This window comes from Strongylocentrotus purpuratus, unplaced genomic scaffold (assembly GCF_000002235.5).
Source record: "Strongylocentrotus purpuratus isolate Spur 01 unplaced genomic scaffold, Spur_5.0 spur5_scaffold_15, whole genome shotgun sequence".
Lineage (NCBI taxonomy): Eukaryota > Metazoa > Echinodermata > Echinoidea > Camarodonta > Strongylocentrotidae > Strongylocentrotus > Strongylocentrotus purpuratus.
Window position 1 is genome coordinate 32280319 of NW_022145600.1, and position 20747 is coordinate 32301065.

General features: G+C 37.3%; 1 pseudogene; it reads left to right on the forward strand.

Moving 5' to 3' along the window:
* Window positions 1–8034: 8034 nt before the first annotated feature.
* On the forward strand, window positions 8035–16184 carry LOC115924194 (annotated as a pseudogene).
* The last annotated feature ends 4563 nt before the right edge of the window (window positions 16185–20747 follow it).

The window sequence follows — 20747 nt, forward strand, 5'->3', positions numbered from 1 at the left end:
TTTAATGATATGAAATTATAAAGGAACGATTCACGCTTTTGGAATTTTAAAAATAGTTATGCTAATGATAAATCACAGAATATTATATCCCATCTGGCAACAAACACCAAGCACATGGAGTGGCATAACATCTATAAGTATCCATCTTATCTGCTTTGCTGCCATCTAGCGTTGAGGAACATCGCAGTCTTGCCAATCGAGTTGTAATTAGCCACATACCGGCGGAGTACACCTGTGTTTATCACGTTGAGTGCTATACTCAAGGAAACATTATTGGTTTCCCAGGAGAAAGGGATTGACTGACACCCGTTGTACCTACGTCATAATGGTGAACCTCATTTACCTCGGTGTCAACCTATGTTCCTTATTTGCTTTTTAAATAATGAAGAACTGACTTGTCCAGTGAAGATTACATAAAACACTATCTCAACAGAGAGATGAACATTTACGTGGGGATGATATTATGGTAAAATTGCATTTCACTCAATTTTCCAAACTATACTTTTACAACTTACAACTGTTACCTCTTTCAATTTCTAGTTTCTGTTGTTGATTTTTTTCTTTCCTTTATTTAATTTGTTTTCCTTTCCAGTATAATCGTATTCTGTTGGAATAATCAGGCACTTCGATCACGGCGACCTAAACTAAATAATGACAAATTATGTAGAATTTGAAAAGAATATCAGATGTTCTACTTCATTATGAGACATGTATTTCTATTTATAGAAAATATTTGTATATTATCAGAAATTAGTCATATGGGTTAATCTTTGGGATGGTTATTGCTCTTTTTTTCTTTCTTCATTGTTGTTAATTATGATTTATTGTACATTAAGATTTTTAAAACAATATTTTGTATGATTTCACATGTCATCGCTACAATAATTGTAAGATCTTATACGAGTGTGTAATCGTATAGTTTATTCAATCCATTTGCTTCCGCATTTGATGATTCTTCTTTTTGAAACAAATTTGATTCAATGACAAAATTATTCGAGATTGAAAAGAAATATGAAGAGTATACAAGAGTATCTACATGTATATTTAAGTACGAGGGGCACTTCACTAAAGGACACAAGTAACTAAATGAATATGTTGCATTACAAAAGCACATACATCAAAGTCTACTTCAATTGGCGCAGTTATTGTCGTGGGTGCAACATGCACGTGTACTTTCGAAGAAGGTCGTAGCATCACGGGTAAGGGCATGATTATTATCTTAGTCAGGTATACCTTATACAATGTTGTCTTTGATAAGGTCAGGCTAGGACGAACCCTACCCGTGTAGTCTACGCTTCACATGGTCCAGATGTATAAGAAGGGGGGAACCTTCGTGAAGACATAAACATGACCATCTGATTGGGTTTGTAGACCTACATGCAATAAGAGCCATTTTTAATTAACCAACCCCGAACCGACGCCAAAAAACCCGCGGTATATAATGACACGCGTGTTGACGGACAGACGCACTGAGATTTCTCTCCGGAGCGCAGAGTATGGAGTATAAAAGCCTTGTTCACATTATGACATGGTATAACGCCTCAAAAACAAGCCGCCACAAAATGAAATAACGTAGGCCGGCCCGTTACCCCCCCCCCCCCCCCCCCCCCCACGAGACGTCATATCGATTGCGTCATCACAATCATGTGCGAATTTAAAAAAAAAAACCTGAAGGAAATGCGTTCATTCGCTAGTACTCATTGCAATATTTGCAACATTGTTTGTATTCACTTTGTGTACGACAACATTCTTCATCTTCACGGCGCGTCAAAGACGGCGCCTATCGTTGACGCCATCCTACGTCAGCAAAAATAAAATAACGCCTCGTGTACAAAGAGCATATAACATGCTGTGGATTTTCCACTTCGAACATGTCCGCTTTTTATAACACAGAGTTTTAAAGTAGGTAAATACGCATAGGGCGCTTTATAAGATTTTTGATTAATTACCATCTGGCATTGATTTACCATTAAAAAGTTTTTATTTCGTCACGACGCGGTTTCTTGAGCTGAAGAACAACATCTCGTGTGAACGCGGCCCAAGGGACCGCATCCAGTGTGAGCTAATTGTAGACGTCATTGAGGGCATCTTGTAAGTGAGAGGTCGCCTAACCTGCATGACCAGCCAAGTCTGGCGAGAAGAGAAGGGACATCATCTGCCTGTATCACATTCACAAAGTGTGTTTATCTTGAGTAGGAAGAGACAGGTCACGTGGAGTACTGCTGCTGCTCTCTCATGAGAGAAATGGCCTTCAGACTTGGCTGATCTCAAGCAAGCGAGCATGCACCGTGTCGTGCCCGTGTGCCGACACCAAGTTTATGTGTATATCATAGCCTATGCCTTTTAGTACTATTTTATCTACTTAACCCACATTTCTCTCTTTATCCCTCTCTCTCTCTCTCTCTCTCTCTCTCTCTCTCCCTCTCTCTCTCTCTTTCTACATTCATCCCTCCCGCATGCTCTTTTTATCTTCTTTCTTATTTTCTTTCACCTTTTCTCTTTCTCATTTTCCTTTTATCTATACCTCGATCTCTGTTTGTCACCATCCTCCCCTCTCTCTCTCTCATCCTTGGCTTGAAGTTGCTCATTAGTACACTTTATTTGTTTGATATATTGTATCGTATGATTCCCCCCCCCCGTTACTTTTGCAGTGTTTTTTTTTTTGGTGGGGGGGGGGGCACTCACTCATATATTGCCAACCGGCAGAAGAGTGACCATTTTTTTTCCCTTCAAATCGTTGATTAAAACGTTGAACATGCAATACTATAAATGTTGAATCTAGCATGTTAAGTGATAATCTGTCATTTTGACAAAGTGGTCACTCATTGGCCCTTTTAAATGGTGATTAAAGATTTGAGTTGTTAGAGTGTACCCTTAAACGTATTAAGTGACCCTATTCTCCCTTCGTGCATGTAATATCTTTTTGCACACATACCCTTAAAGGGACTTGGTAACATCGTGCAGATGAGAGAAAATGATGCTAAGGTTGTTTCTTCAATGCTAGATTTACAATCGAATCTTTAAGTTTGAGTGAAAGCAGACCATTATTAAAGATACAAAATTGGGAAAACTGGTCTGAACGATTCCTAAATTCTATATTATTATAATTTAAATTATATATGAGGTGAATGTAAATCGTCACAAAGTAATGAATTGGCTCTATTTACCATTCCAAAGATTAACTGCATGTTGAAATGTTTTTAATGCCTGTTTTATGCCTTATTTTGATGGGAAAACGGTTGGAAAAATTCAAAAATTGGTTGGAAGAGTTTACTGTTAGAGGGGGTAACAGATCGACGCCTTCAATAAAAGCCACAAACATCTTTGTGGCTTGAGGGTTATTTCAGGATTGTATGCATGGTAGAGGGTTAGTACAGTAAAAAAGGAATATAATAAGTAACATTTCATACAAAAATTAGGCAGATTTTTCATCAACCTTCTACAAAGTTACCGGTTCACTTTTAATTAAACAGTGATTGAGAGGATTGTTCTCACAATGTACCCCTTTACAAGAACTTCGTCAAAGTGTAAAAACATGGGCAATACAGTTGGGAAAATGTTTTTGAGGAATGATCTAATCGGTACATATATAAAGTGTACGTTTTAATTTAAAACGCCATTAATTCATCGTGCCTAACATGTAATACAAACAGGGAAGGGAAGCTGATAGCATTTTTAAATTAATCGCTAAAATCCCCGTTTGTATGATTTTTTTTCTGCATTATTTATTTGGAGATATTTCTATATCTTTCTTTTCTCTTTATGTTCATCATTTTCTCATTTGCATTATTTTGGTTCGTTTTCTCTAATCTGAAATGATCAAGTTGGATTTTATTTTATTTTTTATTCTCTCGTATGTTGTAAATACTGCAGTCTTCTTTTCCATCCATCTAGACTTATACCACAAACATTCAAATTATATCGTTATTTTGCTTTGTCCCCTTAATTCTTAATATTTCTTATGTTTGTTTATTCTTACTCTCTTCCAAAAACGAATAACAGTGGCAATCGTTTTGTATCACCTCATGCACAATGTCTACCAACAGATATCTTATATTATGACCATATGGTAGAAACCCTCCTCTTGGAGTGGAAACGGTGCCCACGTAAATGAGTGGGTTTGGAATAAATCATTCACGACTAATGGTATTGCATAAATCCCAGGAGGCGATTAAGTATTAGAAGAGATTTTAATACAAACATGCACCAGGGAACCATCTCCCTGCATCCATCCACCTACCCGAATACATAATGTATCCCCGTCGCTAGTGGCTGTGACAAGGATAAAAGATGTCAGTCAACATATTTCTTTTTAAAAATCTACATTTTTGTTAGGATCTTGTTCTATAAATGATAGAATCCTCCTCCTTATCACCTTCTTTGAGATCACGTTTTACCCTTCAGCACAAAACACTCTTCACCCTCCTACTTGTCTTGAGAGAAGCCTTTCTCAGACAGTTTGTAATTTGATTAACTTATCTAATCTAATGAGTGCATGATTAAGAGTCAGATGAGGTACTAATCTACTAATCTCTCTGTGTTATCGGGTTATCTGATTCGCCTGTTTGTTAATTGAAAATTGGATGAGGGTAAGACAATTTCTCTTAGGATTCGGAGGAGCTTGTCATCTGTATTGGTTGGTATAACCTCATATTGACCCGATGATGAAAATATGTACCTCTTTCTTTTTATAACCTACATTTTAAATACATTATATATATGTATTCTCCTCTCTCTCTTTCTCTATCTTTTTCTATCTTTCTAACTATGTATTTATATATCCATCTATACATCCATCTCTAGGTCTCTTTCTAATTGTTATTCTTCTTATTCCTTCGCAATATATTCGGACTCTTCTTTATCGCTTTAGTTTTCTTCCATGTCTCTGCATTCATTCTCTCTCCCTCTCTCTCTCTCTCTCTCTCTCTCTCTCTCTCTCTCTCTCTATCCCCCCTCTCTCTCTCTCTCTCTCTCTCTCTCTCTCTCTTTCTTTCTCTCCCTCTCTCTCTCTCTCTCTATCCCCCTCTCTCTCTCTCTTTCTCTCTCTCTCTCTCTCTCTCTCTTCTTTCTCTCTTCTCTCTCTCTCTCTCTCTCTCTCTCTCTCTCTCTCTCTCTCTCTCTCTCTCTCATTGACTCTCTTTTTCTCTCTCCGTCTCTCTCGTGCCCTTAGCGTGAAACTCTCACTTCCCAAAATGGCGCGTTATCACACCTTTCATGTTTCATCTCAGATTGCATTTATATTTACCTCGATGCAGTGACGTACGTTACATCGTCAAGTTACAGATGATCAATTTTGTATTAAGTGCCCTAAGTCGAAGTCATTCTTATTTGGGTTGCATGCAGCTATGAATTGCTGTTACCCATCTATTTTTTTCGTAGAAGACTCAGTGGCGTAGCGACAAGGGGGCTCGAGGGCAGGTGCCCCCCCCCCCAAAAAAAAAAATCGTATGGTGTAAAATCGGGGAAATAGGGATTGGGAAAGAGGAATCGATAAGAAGGGGAGCGCAATATGAAGAAATGATGATCATCGCCAACATCTTTTCACTCAACTGCCAAGTTCATCCTCTTTCTCTTTACATGTACAGGAGTGGAAATGCTTCTCTTTTTTTTTTTGGGGGGGGGGGTTAATCCACTCTCAAAAAGTTTGAAGAAGATTTCATTATAACTTGAGAGTAGATTCAACAAGAAAGAGAGTTTTTCTTTATAAATGATGACTCCTCAAATATTGGATTTACAAAACTGCATTAAAAAATAGTGTAGTGGTGAGACTACCCCCCCCCCCCCCCACCCCCTCTCAATTGCTGGTCCCGGGCTACGCCACTGAGTCGATGAGTATCTTGCGCGTGATGTATTCTGTGTTCAATCCGGAAACGCTTGATGGCTGGAATGATAAAGTGTTCATCATGATAGGGCTCGACTTGATAGGTTCCATTCATCTGAGGATAATCATCATCGGTTTATCATAACATGACCTTCTTAGACTCTTCTCAAGATCAACGATAGAGGGGGCATGGGGTGTACCCCCAAACCCAACCCCCACGCACAAACACACACATACACTATATACTATAACAAAATCTGTTGGCAAAATTTGATATTTTGATAAGTTGTCGGCAAATCTAAAACATTAGTAAGGTTTTGGCGCTATTGTTGTAAATATTTGCTAATTTTCAGCCAACATGTTAACAAAATATTTATTTCGATTCCCCCCTCCTCCTTGAATTTTTGTTTCCTATCTACGCCCTTGTATGTTCTCTTTCTCAAGAGATGAATAGGTCTTGCATCTATTATGTTCTCATTCTCCTAGAGGCGCCACTGTATTGTGTGACAACAGCAGCCTTCTTTGCATAATAAGGGCTCTACAACACCCCCCCCCCCCCTCCCCCGGTCAAAAATGTATATCGGTGAATCCAGTACATGCCTACATGGGGCTTGTTAACGCCCAGGGACACTGCGTAGAAGACTCCGCCCCTGACGTTAAAGGTCGGTCCCTAGACGTAAATAATCATATCTGATTGATACACGTCTGTAAAAACCCAATTATACACACTGTCACCCACACTCTCATTTTTTGTCGGTATAGAGCCAGTATATGTGACAAAACCTAGGGCCTCTTTTCTCTACACCACCCACCCCCCCCCCCCCCACACACCCGTCCCTTCCCTTCATGTCTGTCGTTAGATTCTCGGTAATAATATGTTGCATCGCCCAGGTTCTTTTCTTCATTTTATTCAAATATATTATAATAATAATATTACAATAATAATGGTCAATTATATCGTGCTCACATCCGTCACGCAGTTACCCTCATGGCGCTTATTTGACTGGTTAATATAGCCGATTAGCCGATTCGCCAAAGTAGATAGCGCTCAAGCATACCAGGTACCCAATAACACCTGGATGGAATGTAGATTATCGTCTTGCCAAAGGACTTTAGTGCTGCATGGTTGGGATATAAACCCCGTACCGTTTTATTTACTTATTTACTTTATTGACTTATCAACTGGACCACAACACCTCTACAATAAATAATGTTTAGAGGGCTTGAAACTTGAAATTTTTGTAAGGTAATGTAAACTTTATTTAAAAAAGCATATCCATGTAGCAGGTGTCCATGTAGCACTGTATTCACGTATCGCTGAGGGTAATATATCCAATGTCTTCGCTTCCAGAAGATGTAAAAGGATATGCATTATGCATCCAACTTTAGATGGAGAATTTAAGATTGCATATTAGCAACCGTTAACCCTTTAAAAGGATGACGGACATTATCAATATTTTATTCGTGAATTTGAAGAAAAAAAGCAGCGCAGGCATGGTAGGGGGGACGTTATGATATAATAGAAAGGCTACGTGCCCTCCATTTATAATAGAACAACCAATCAATTTGAATTAACAAGTCTTGACTGTCTTTTTGACTTACTGAAATGAGTTATGACGTAAACCCCATAAATATTTCATGAAGTTGTAAAAGCAATTTCCATTTTGGTCTTTCATCTTGGCCAACATGTATACGTTTTCTTTTAATGATAACGCAATGCCAACTATAGGGGCACAGAGCTCATAATTCACGATCCGGGCACTGGTAAAAGGAAAGTTGTTGGGAAACGCCATGAAAATTCACATCTAATGTAACTATGCTATTATAAGAACAAAAACCTAATTACTTTTGCTACCATTTCATCTTCAACATTTCGCAACTTCATTATTTGACAATTTGCAATTATTGTGTTTCATATTTGAATAACTGGAGTGTTTGGCTTTGCCAACAATGACTTCAGAGAGCCGTGAACCTTTATGAAAGTGGGTTCCCTGTAGGTTCTATGGTGGACATGTTTCTTTCCTAATGCATCCTCTTTTTAAGGAGAGAGAATAGGCACCACCGTGATATGAATACATCACCTCCTACGTTATGTGGCAGAAAGCTTTTAGGGTGATTGTAAGGCATCACTTGTTCCAAATTAAGAAATACAACGCTTCGAAGAAAGAGAGGAAGAACGAAACGTATAGATTGGGGGGAGGGAAGTAGGAATGATGGAGAGAAAGGGTGAGAGGGAAAAGAGAGAGAGAGAGAGAGAGAGAGAGGGAGAGAGAGAGGGAGAGAAAGAAAAAAGATATTTGAAGGAAAACAAAAGAAAGAAAGTGAGAATGAGGGAGTGAGGGAGAGAGAGAGAGAGAGAAAGAGGAGAGAAAGAAAGAAAGAGAAAAGAAGAGAAACAAATTCAAGTCAGAGAGAGAGAAAGAGTGAGAGATGGGAGACAAAATGTACTTGACGGATAACTTCAATAGGTATGAGAGAGAAAGAGAAAGACAGAGGGAGAGACATAGACAGACAGAGACAGAAAAAAACAGAGAGAGAGAGGGGGGTCAAAAGTATTTTTAAAAAGGAAGAAATTGGAAGTGAGCTGAGCAAGAGACAAAGAGAGAGAGAGAGAGAGAGAGAGAGAGAGAGAGAGAGGAAGAGTGAGAGAGGGTATAAGCGTGAACACGGTGAAAGATAGACAGGTAGTAAAAAAAAAAAAAACAGTAAAAAGAAATACTTTTCCCTGAAATGCATATCACTCCTCAGCTATCGCTATACTAATGCAGCGACAAGTAAACGAGGAGAGTGAGATAACGCGAGAAAACGAAAATAAGCGAAAAGGAAGAATGGATAATGTGTGATCAATGTTTCATAAGGCGTGGGTAGGAATAGAGCACATGGGCTACTGTGTCAATTTGTATGCGGTGGCGATGAATGAATTAGAATAGGACCTCGAGAAAAGTTGACATCAAGATTTCTTTTAAAGAGCAATTCGCAACATTGGCATATACAGTGACGACAGGAGATCTTGTAGAGATATTAACTTACTCTGCGATGTTTCACGGGGGACTGTACAGGATCGTAATGGTCTATTGGAATTTAGATGGATCCATCAAAATGTCAGTCTGGAGGGACTCAAGAAGAATAAAGGACATGGAAGATATGGATTGACAGTTATACAGATAGATAGATAGATAGATAAATGGATAGATAGATAGATAATACAAGACAGATAGACAGATAGATATATAGATAATATATTTAGACAGATAGGTAGGAAAAAGGAAAGATAGACAGATATAGGTAAATGTACACATATAGGCCTATTCCAATATTGGCAATAATATGTGAAGAGGAAACGAATCAGGAGTGGAGAAAGGGGACGAGAAAAAAACAGAAGAAGATAAATTAAACTAGATAGATGGATGGAGAGCAGATGAACATTGGCATAGAAACCATTAAGTTACTCTAATCAATCAATAAATCAAAGGAGAATTCATTACAAACAGAAAAGTGGCGAAGGTGTAAATAAATTCTACATCAATGTTCAACTGTAAGAACATGAATGTGTCCCATAAAGAGGAAAAAACCAAGCGGTTGTATTTGAATAAGGAGGCAATTTACTGGCTGAACGGTAGTGGTAGAGAGAGGAGGAGGGATAGAGAGAGAGGGGGAGGGGGTGAATAGAGAGAGAGAGAGAGTGATAGGGGAGGGATGGAGAGGGAGAGAGAGAGAGAAAGAGAGAAGAAATAAAAGAATAGCAAGAGAGAGGAGGGGGAGAGTGAGAGAGAGAGAGAGAGAGAGAGAAAGAGAGAGCAGGGTAGAGGGAGCGAGAGAGGGGAGACAGAGAGAAAAGAGAGAGAGAGAGAGAGTGAGAGAGAAGGGGAAGAGAGAGAGAGAGATAAAGAATGAGGAATAGAGAGAAAGGAGAAAGAAAAGGGTGGCAAGAGGAAAGGAAAAAGAAGATTGATAAACGACAGGAGTTCAATCATAATTCTGTTCAACAAATCCTGAACAAACAAAATTGAGATTGCTTGAAAATATGATATAAAATTACACTACTGTTTGGGAACAGATTTGCCGTCGGTGTGAAGATAATACTTTAAAACTTTAAAAAGTACTACTTAGATTACAAAATGCGATATCATTTTGAAACGAAAACAAAAAATACCCGAAATACGCTTCTTGTGGTAAACCTGTAATTACCAATACAATCTGAAAAAACCTAAACTAAAACTAAAATGAGACCGTAAAAATAATTATAAAAGACTCAAGCCTTGAGCTATCAAATTAGTGTAATAATCAGGAACCTGATTGCAAAGTTCTCCTCGTCTTTACCACGTGACCACAAGCCTACCCCCTCCCCTTCCCTGATGAGATTGTGTGAAGATGGAACGTGACGGGAGGATTAATGAGTTTGGTCACTCGAATCTGTTGTGGTTCAGTGGTTTTCTCCCCCTGATGAGAGGGAGGTAAACTTGTTATCCAGCTGAGCAAATTAGTAGTCTTCACGCCACAGACATTTATTTTATTTATTTTATTGAAATATATTTATTCATGGGTTTTTGTGGTCATAACGGGATGAGAAGTCTAGTGACGACGATGAGAAATGAAAAACTCTTGGTTCATCAGCAAAGCAAATTAGTAGTCTTAACGTTAAAAACATGGTTTTCTGTCATAACGGGATCAAAAATCGCATGGCGATATGAAAAAACAATATTATTGCTTCACCGAATAGTCTTGAAGTCACAGACATGGATTTTCTGCCATATCAGCAAGATAAATCACATGATGATGTGACATTAGGAATCGGAGCAAACTGATTGTATTAAAAGCGCAGGCCTAAATCTCTATTGTGATATCATAACGTAATGGAGAAAACTACGCATTTCTCCGTTTAAACAGGAAGATGGTGCCACATAAATACTGTGAATCATCATGACTACGATCAACATCATCGTCACAATCACTAATACAACTACTACCATCACCAGCTTTATCAGCATACTCATCATCATCGTTATCATCGTCCTTTTCTTCTTCGTCTTCTTCTTCTCCATCATGATCATCATCATCATAATAATCATCATCCTGATCAAAATTATTTGTTTTCTTCAAAAAATATATCCATGTTTTCATTCTCGAAGAATGAGGAACTAAACTGGATTATCGCATGTCCATTTATTATATCAGCCCGTCTATCAAATTCAAAAGAAGATCATCAGGCACCATGAAACGGTCTTGAAAATACATTCATGTCTTATAATTATGTGTAACAATACCTAGCTGAGATGTCTCTAGAATAAATAATGTTTATCAATGTTTCATAAGGCGTGGGAGGGAAAAGGACGCACGGTCTTCGGTGCCAATTTGTATGCGATGCCTTGCATGAATCAAAATAGGACATTAAGAGAAATTTTACTTCAGGGTCATTTTCAAGACGAGATTGGAATAATATTGCATGTATGCTTTCTCTCATGATAATTATACTTCAACCAGAGAAAGAGTTGTAAGTATATTTCCAGTGTGGTTAATATGAGGGTTTCATAGATATAAAAATTATTTTAATACAATCGCACAATATTTTATATACATTACTTTGAGAGCGTAAACCAAAACCAAAATGGCATTCAAAGAAGCTAAAAAATAATAAGATCGTTTGAAGCATGCGTTAAGATCTTAAAACCTGCACCGCATGCAGGATTGATTGAAAATTGAGGTTTTGAATTTGAGATGGCATTGATGCGGGTTCTATTGCATTCTATGCTTACACTTAACAGTGTATTATACAGTATACTACAGATGATTTATTTAACAACTTGTTATAGAGTGTGTTACCATCTTACCTAGATCTCCCTAAATGCTTAGTTTTGTATTCTGTCTTACCATATTTTCTTTATTTCTTTCGTTCTTTTTTTATTAAGCTTCTGTCCCTCTATCTCTTCTTTTTTTCTCTTTCTCTCTCTCTCTCTCTCTCTCTCTCTCTCTCTCTCTCTCACTCTCAATCTCTCTCTCTCGCTCCCACTCTCTCTCTCTCTCTTATTCTTTCTCATACACTCTTAATCTCTCTCTCTCTCTCTCTCTCTCTCTCTCTCTTTCTGTCTCTCTCCCTTTTCACTCTTTCTTTAGTTTTCCTTATCTCTTTTTCACAAGCCTTATTCAAGATCTTTCCCTTCGCCTTTTTGCCCTCGGGAATCCCTGACAAAAACAACAGCAGCAGCAGCAACAACAACTGAAGATTTGTTTGCCTATAATGTCTAACTCCAGGTACCTACCTACCTGTCTGTATTTCCATCAGAAGATGCTTTTCAGTATGGTTTACTGGAGGGCTTCCCAACAAATCATCAAGTTAGTATAAACGCAATTGTAGGTAAATAATTGAGAGTATGGCATTATTAATCGCGAAGTGACAAGTGTGCGATCTGAATTCCAATAGTTTTGCCGATAAGTGTACCCTTTCTATGAAAATGTCATTATCCTAATCTCGACCAGATTATATTACTGCCGTCCTAATTTTCATATTCCTTTATTTTCTTTGAATTGGATCCTTGTTTTGTTATAACCGCAGACAAGACAAGTCTTCTAATTTAGAAAAGAATTGCGCTTATTAAATTCCGTCCTTGACACCGCATGCAGTTTCCTGGGTAGGATTACAAACGTGATATAGATCCAGAATTTATTTTCATCCTCAGTGGGATGGATGTTAAAAGAAACAACCATTCTCTGGATTATAGCTTGTGCATATCCAGGGAGCCTCATTATGGTTGTTTCTTGTAGGAGGGAACGAGATATATCGCGTGGGAGTCGAGACGCGAGAGGAGCTAGAAAGGAAAGAGTCAAATATTCTGGGTCAGTATACGGAGAAAGGAACGTCCCGGAGAGAGAGAGAGAGAGAGAGAGAGAGAGAGAGAGAGAGAGATGAGTTGAGAGAGTCAAGGGAGAGGTGTCTGGGGAGAAGTAGAACGGTTTATGTCTGTTCTCAGCGAAATTTATTAAGAATCACCCCCCCCCCCCTGGATTCAATACCAATTGAATCATAAACAACCGCATCACATCTCTATATGTCTCAAGGAGCATCGCTTCAACATTAAGCTCTTCATCTTCTTCTTCTTCCACTTCCACTCTCTCTCTCTCTCTCTCTCTCTCTCTTTCTCTCTCTTTCTCTTTGTCCCTATCTCTCTCTCTCTCCTTCCCTCTCTCTTTCTCTCTCTCTCTCTCTATATCCTTCTCTTTCTCTCTCTCTCTCTCTCTCTCTCTCTCTCTCTCTCTCTCTCTCTCTCTCTCATAGGCTAAGCTTTAAATATTGATAGTTACCAGGGTAACATAACTAGGCTAAGGTATAGCTGCACCTGTTGCTGTTTTGTCTGGGTGTTTTCTCTGAAACATGAAGTCCCAGGATGTAAAAACTACCTCGGTGTTTATAATCAATCTAATGAGATTGATTTTCAGGTAGTGTATTTCGGTAATCGTATATTCAGTTTGCTGTTCTATTTCGTTTAGTTTATAATTTTCACCGTTTTCATGGTCATACGAGGGGTCCCATGTTCTATTCTCGCTTGGTGTTGTCATCCTTGGACGAGGTCAGCCAAGGTGTAGCGAACGGGTATCAATCATGCGGTAAGAGCAGCATTTATAACGATAAGGCTATACCGTGGGTAATGATCTTGTCACCATTATCATTAGTATCATTGCTTTCCGGTGTTCTACTCATTCAAGCATCTTGTACCAGCATAATGTAATAATTGCTTTCCCTACACGGGAAACATTCACCAAGCAATCACAGTTGCGGTTGATCCAAAATAAATCGATCGCATCTCAACTTGAGATCAATATCAATATCAACTTCAAACATTAGATATAAAAGATTGGATCTTGCAACTGATCCGAGGTCATTTCAGATCAATCGCTACTCTTTATGAGATGGGTGCCAGGTGGCTTATTCATTTCAGTGATGAATATATATTATGTGTATATACATGATGATGTATATGTTTGTGAAAAATGAAAATATGAATATTAGAATGTAAATCTCGATCCAAGTTCCCCATTCATTGTTTCTCTTTAAATGTTATTTGTTGTTGTTGTTGTTGTCGTCGTCGTTTGTGTTTGTGTTATTTTGCATTATATTGGTTAAAATTGAAACCGGGTCCCTGGCATGTACACAAGAATATTATTTTGGGGGCAAGTATGTATAAATGATAGACAGTTGAATTTTTTCTTCTTAAAATTTCGTCATCTGAGAAATAATAGTTCAGATGACGGTTGATTCTTTTAAATCAAAATAATTAATCAGCTTTATAGTATTTCAAATGATAAATTTATTCAAACCAAAAGATTCTTCAGCTTTATTTTACCCAATTTAATCATTATTACTTTGTCCGATGTGGATCTACCGTCGACAAGGTATATTGTGTGTCCATCAGTACAAGGTACGTCGGGACCTTGGAGAAATCAGCATGGCTCTTGAAAGTCAGAATCTGCAGCATGTAAAATCCCCACGAGGGAGAGAGCTGATTAACGGCTTTTAGTTTTGAATTTCATCCACCTGCGGGGGCAAGGGGTTCTAGTCTACAAGAGTAGACTATTATACCAGCCGTTGTGACACACTTTAGAGCCTCTGAATACATTAGAAATAATTTTCTATATCTTTATTGTCGGTGTATTTCTTCTTTTTTTACACTAATAAGTAAAAGATATAGTTTATATTTTTTATGTTGAACAATTTCCAGTTCTATAAACTGTTAAATTTTAAAATAAATTCGGAAGATATTTACTTTTTTCAAATATCTACTTTTATCGTGTTTATTTCATTATGTTTAAAAAAAAAAATAATCCATTGTAATGATGTGTCATGCATTTAAACTTTGTTCAATTTCTTCTGTTCTTGTTACCTATAATTTGTACAGGGCCTCTCAGGGAAACAATTGTAATACTATTAAGAGAGTGACCCTGTTTGCATAAAAGAATAAATAAATAAACAAATAAAAAATCTACAAATTCGTTTCGTGTTGATATTCACATATGGGATGCTGATACACACAAAGGCAATCATGACATGTCATTTACAATTTTATTGCAGGCTTAAAAAGTAATGATTGCTTTGAACATGATTGTAACTATTTTCGAAAAATAAAGTCAGGGCGATTTCAATAATCTTTTAATATATCCCATAGAAATCGTGTTAAGATTACGTACACCCTGTAATACGCCATGATCATGTTCGCACGATTCAATATGTGGCGCACACTGCTATTGAAATTGCGTTACCTTGATTTTTCGTAGTTTTTGTTATCGTGTTTTGTTGTTTATTTTTGCTAAAGATATAATATAATAATAATGCAAAAGATTAATTTTATAAAGAGTGTTAATGATCTTGTCATTACGAACAGGGACTGCTGGGGTCTGATCCTTAAGACTAGGTGGGGCAAGGGAATTTCCCTAATAGACCAACTACGTGCTTGATTTGTTGAGGTCTATTAATTTTAACACTCTAACATCTTCATGCTCGAACACATACTTCTCTTCGAGGAAAACCACAAGAGTGATGAATAGGATTATAAATGTATTATGTTTTAAGAGTAAAAACATTTGAAAATTATAGACAAGGCTCAAATGACGCAACTCTTCTGAGGATTGACAAACATGACAAATTATAGAAATCTTCATCTTAAATTGGGCATGCAATTAATGAGCATCTTTGAAATTACATCGTAAAACGAGTAAGTTCCTTTGCATGGCAATTTACCCCTAGCTTAGCGTACCTTATAGAAACCACAAGGGTGTTCCATTATATTTTCATTATACTTTTATAGAGAACAAAATTGGCGGTTTGAGACAGGAAGAAAAATGCTGCATTTCTTCTGAGAGTTGACGGTATTAGCAATTTTAACTGCAGTATGATATTTCATCAAATATCAAAACATAAATTTCAGCTTGATTACATTTCTTCTACCTCTGGTGAGAACCAGAAAGGTATGATTAATTATTCTGTATTAAATCATACATGAATTAACACCATTCGGGCTCTAGGCACATGATTGTTTCATTGATTTATGTAGTTAATTATGACCTGTCTTCTCCTTCCTCTTCTTCTTCTTCTTCTTCTTCTTCTTCTTCTTCTTCTTCTTCTTCTTCTTTTTCTTCTTCTTCTTATTTTTCTTCTTCTTCTTCTTCTTCTTCTTCTTCTTCTTTTTCTTCTTCTTCTTCTTGTTCTTCTTATTCTTCTCATTCTTCTTCTTCTTTTTTTTCTTCTTCTTCTTCTTCTTCTTCTTCTTCTTCTTCTTCTTCTTCTTCTTCTTCTTCTTCTTCTTCTTCTTCTTCTTCTTCTTCCTCTTCTTCTTCTTCTTCTTCTTCTTCTCCTTCTTCCTCTTATTCACCTTAGTTTTCCTCTTCCTCCTGTCCTCCTCCTCCTCCTTCTTCTCCTTCTTTTCCCTCTCCATATTCTCATTCTCCTTTCCATTCCTCTCTCTCCTCATTCTCCTTCTCCATATCACTCACCTTCTTCCTCCAGCATACATGGTATAGGAAAACAAAGAATGAGAATAAATTTCGAATTAGACGTTGACCATTACATTTGCCCGGCGTTCGCTACAAACCCTAACACAATACAACCTTGCCCTTAGGCCTTGCTTTATTCTTGAGAAGAATAGTATTAAATGCCAAACAAAATACATGACAGTTAGAAGGACACGATATTGTTACCAAGTTTAAAAAGAGATCCTCATATTACTTGTTAGATCAGACACGGGATCTGTCTGTGTACACGGCAGTTGTAATACCAGATTTACCGGATTGCAGCAAATGAAGGACTCCGTCTGATTTCTTTCTCATTTCTAAGAAGGGTTCACCTTTTTTTGAGGGAAAGCCAGAAGCGATTCGTGACATTTTCTCGTTAATGGCTGTAAATCGAAAATAGTAAGTGGTTTTCAATGTTACCTTTTTTTTCTTGGCTGATTACAAAATAGATAAAAGTCAAGTGACGACTTGCTGTTTGATATATTCTTTTGCTGTTGTGTATTCAAAATGTCCCTTTTATGCGTATCCAATTAAGATATTCACTATAACTGCTTTTTCATATTTTGACTCAAAATAATGTTTGCTCAAAGTACATGTATTTTTGGCAAAAATGTGCTGTTTATCAACCCGAAACTAAAATGGTAGGAGTATATAACAGGGGTTAAGGCTGTAGTAAAAGAGAACAATGGAGAAAAAAGTTTAAGTTGGATTTCGTAGGGAGTTGCAACCAGGAAATTCCACAAATCTAATGGGAATTAAATTTAAATACTTGCAGGAGTGACCAAAATGAAAACAAAACTAGAATTTTATTGTTGAAGAAGTATAGTCTTCGAATGAAAAGCATATTCCTCGAAAGACAGAGTATTAAATAAAAATGCATATCGGTGGAGTTGACATTGACAAATTCGGATGGTCACGGTTTTGCACCCTAGGGGAGAAACCCTTTTGAAAATGAAATAAATTTTGCCACACTTTGGATACATCCTTCATGAAAATCAAGACAAAATAATTGAACACGTTGAAACGACAGAGAAGAATCAAGGCAGACATATTACTATGGTAACAATAAACGTAACCTTCTGTAAAAACATGGAGTTTTAAGATCACATTGTCAATTTCTCGTTGCGCGCAAAAACTCTCCAAATGGAAAATTAGTCAAATTGAATTACCGATTTCTCCTGAACTGTCGTCTAGCCTGCAAGTGGGTGTTTGCGTGGGAGGATTCGAGATGTTCTATAGAACGTGTAACTATGGTTACATAGATTTCAGTGCAATCAGCAGCATCATATGAATAGTTTTTATATATATATTTGTGTAAATTCAAAATTTAATGTCATTTTCCATACATTTGTAGGATAATTTCATGCTTAACATGTAATTCTGTGCCTAAGGAAATTCGTATATTAAGTCTTCATTTCATTTTCATTTTTTTCTCCTTCTCTCTATCTCTCCCTCCCTCCCTCTCCCTCCCTCCCTCTTTCTCTCTCTCTCTTTCTCACCATCTCTCTCTTTCTTTCTCTCTCTGTCTCTCTGTCACTCTCTCTGTGTGTGTCTCTCTCTCTCTCTCTCTCTCTCTCTCTCTCTCTCTCTCTCTCTCTTCCAAACGAAAATCTCATTTACGTTCACTTATCAAAATAATACTCTTACAGATATTCACCACAAAGGGAAAAATTGGCTTACTTGGCAATTTTTTAAATTGATATGGAATGAGGGGAAGCACGTGTATATACAGCTTTTCAATTTTATAATATTGTAGTAGTCTCTAAACAGTCTCTTAGTTATCCTATTTTATAAAAAATTGTTTCAAGAGAAAGTGTTTGTGAGTGGATATAAGTACTCTTAAAACATTGTAAATTAGCAAGACTTTATTATGGACAATGATAATAGAAAAGAAATACAATGCAGCGCTGGCAGATATGAATCGATACCAATATTACATGTTTAAAAAATGGAAATCATGCATCTTAATAACTCATCATTACAATAGAGTAAGTTATACAAAATCAGTATAATTAGTTATCTTTTGAATGTAAATAAATTGATTTTGACTCGATACCATCGTATGATTAGTTGTATGAAATGAAATATGATAAGATATAATAGTAATGCTAATAAGGATAATGTATCTTCTAGTATCTTCCATAAACGTCTTTAATGTGCGTGCATAACGTGATAATGTGTTTTCTAGTTTTCGATTGTCTACCCTTTTAAAGCCCCGCTATAATGCACCGTGTGATGAGAGCTTTCCGGATACAATGCATACATGCATATCACCTTACATCCAACAATAACATTTGTCTCGCATCGTTGCCTTTAGGAATCACCTCGCTTACTTCCTCTTCCCATCGTTGTTTTACTTCTCTCTCTGTTTATGTCCGTCGGTATTCTACCCCCCCCCCCCCCCTTTTTTTCTCTCTCTCTCTCTCTCTCTCTCTCTCTCGCTTTCACTCTCTCTTTCTCTCTCTCTCTCTCTCTCTCTCTTTCTATCTCTCTCTCTCTCTCTCTCTCTCACACACACTCTCCCCCTTCTCTCCCCCCTCTCTCTCTCTCTTTGTATCTCTCTCTCTCTCTCTCTCTCTCTCTCTAGCTCTGCCCAATGTGATCACGACCTTCACTTCAAATGATGCCTTTCCAAATAAATGTAGGCCTATGATTATGTGAGGCCAAACCTTTTCCTCCTGTTAAGAATTTTTTTTTTTTTTTTACATCAAGCGTATTAACACGATCGCAATTATTTTCTAAAAATCAACTTCAACCCCCCCCCCCCTCCCCCTCCCCCCCCCCCCCCCCCCCCCCCACTCCCGTTAGTACATGCAAATGGTGTTTGCAGATATAAATAGGTTTTTTTTCCTTACAGCTCTGAGGTTGTGCAACCTTTTCCGAAGATGAACTGTATTAAATATTCAAGTTATCCATGATGTGGTGCAGTATGGAGCATAAATCCGAATCCATTTCGAGAATGCTTCCGAAATAGGCAAAATTTAAAAGCAATATATCTTGTAGTGTAATTTGGAGACAGTTTCCACTTCTGTTTTCTTCGTAGCCTGTACGTGTGCTAAACGAACCCAGAAAAATGGTTTTCAAGTTACAAATTCAGTGAATGAATTTGATTCGGTATGTGTTTTCTTGGTAAGCTCCATTTACCTTTTAATTTGTCCTGAATTTTACGTCACGCCATTACTGATGTAGAAGGATCTAGACAAATGATCATGAATTTGTTTCTTTAAGAGCTTGTTTTACCTCTCCACCTGCCAAATTTAATACATCCCTCATCTCCTTTCAATAAAAATGGTAATATGCAGCTGTTTCCTCGTGAAGACTTAGTCGTATATTTCTTGTTATGATGCGAGTCATGTTATATGTTCATTGGCTGGAATTACTTGGATATTGATTGTGACGTAATATCGATCTGGCTATTGGGTATCTGGTTTTATGATCAACGTCGTTACTGCTGTTCAATTTCTTCTCATGTTGTGGTATTTTCATGAGTGTATCGTTGTCAAATTCTATCCTTCAAATAAATCAGCTCAAGTGGAAATATTTAAAATAAAACATGGAACAAGTAACCCTAATTCATTAAATTTTACGTTCATTTTTATGGTAAATTAATGACAATGAAACTGCCCTCTTGTTTTTAATTGTTTTAATAATATAACCATAATAGGCATGCCGACCTCCAGGGTACCAATATAAATCATATTTCGTATTACAGAAGAGAACTTATATGGAAGAAATAATCTCTCTCTCTCTCTCTCTCTCTCTCTCTCTCTCCCTCACTTCCCTCAACATCTTCCTTGTTCAGTAATAACTGATGTAATTTTTGAAAGTCATAATTGAGATACGATGTTTTTTCTTCAGTTTGGCTGTAGGGTTTGGCTGAGTGTTAGAAAGCTTTATTTCTCTGTGAAATTTGTTCCACAATACTGCATTGCAGCTTGAAAGGATCATGAACAAATACAATGGTGAGATGAATATGGAGAGATTCATGAACGAAATAATACACACATAACATTAGGAGGGAACATGTTCTCCTGTAGCATAATCTAATTTTGACCGTTTCAAATGGATCAAGAACATAATGAGGCAATGCATTTCCTGACGTCAGACAATCTAGGCTTAGCGTGAACTAATGTAACAGATAACGAATTCGAGCTTGTCGAGGGGAAGATAATAAATGAGTTCGACTGCAAGAAAGGATTCACTTTAGAGTGAACGGGAAACAGTGTCTTACCGAATCAGACAACCTTGTACAAATCCAGTCATTGATTTTTCTGAACTTATCGAGGGAAAATCCCTTTTCCTTCTAGACTATAGTAAAAACAAGAAGTGAATCTTAATCCCGTTAATAATATGGAGTAAAGAAGAGAGAGTAGACAGGTGGAGAGAAGAATGAAAAGCTGGACCTCGGTGATGAATACACCCATTAGTT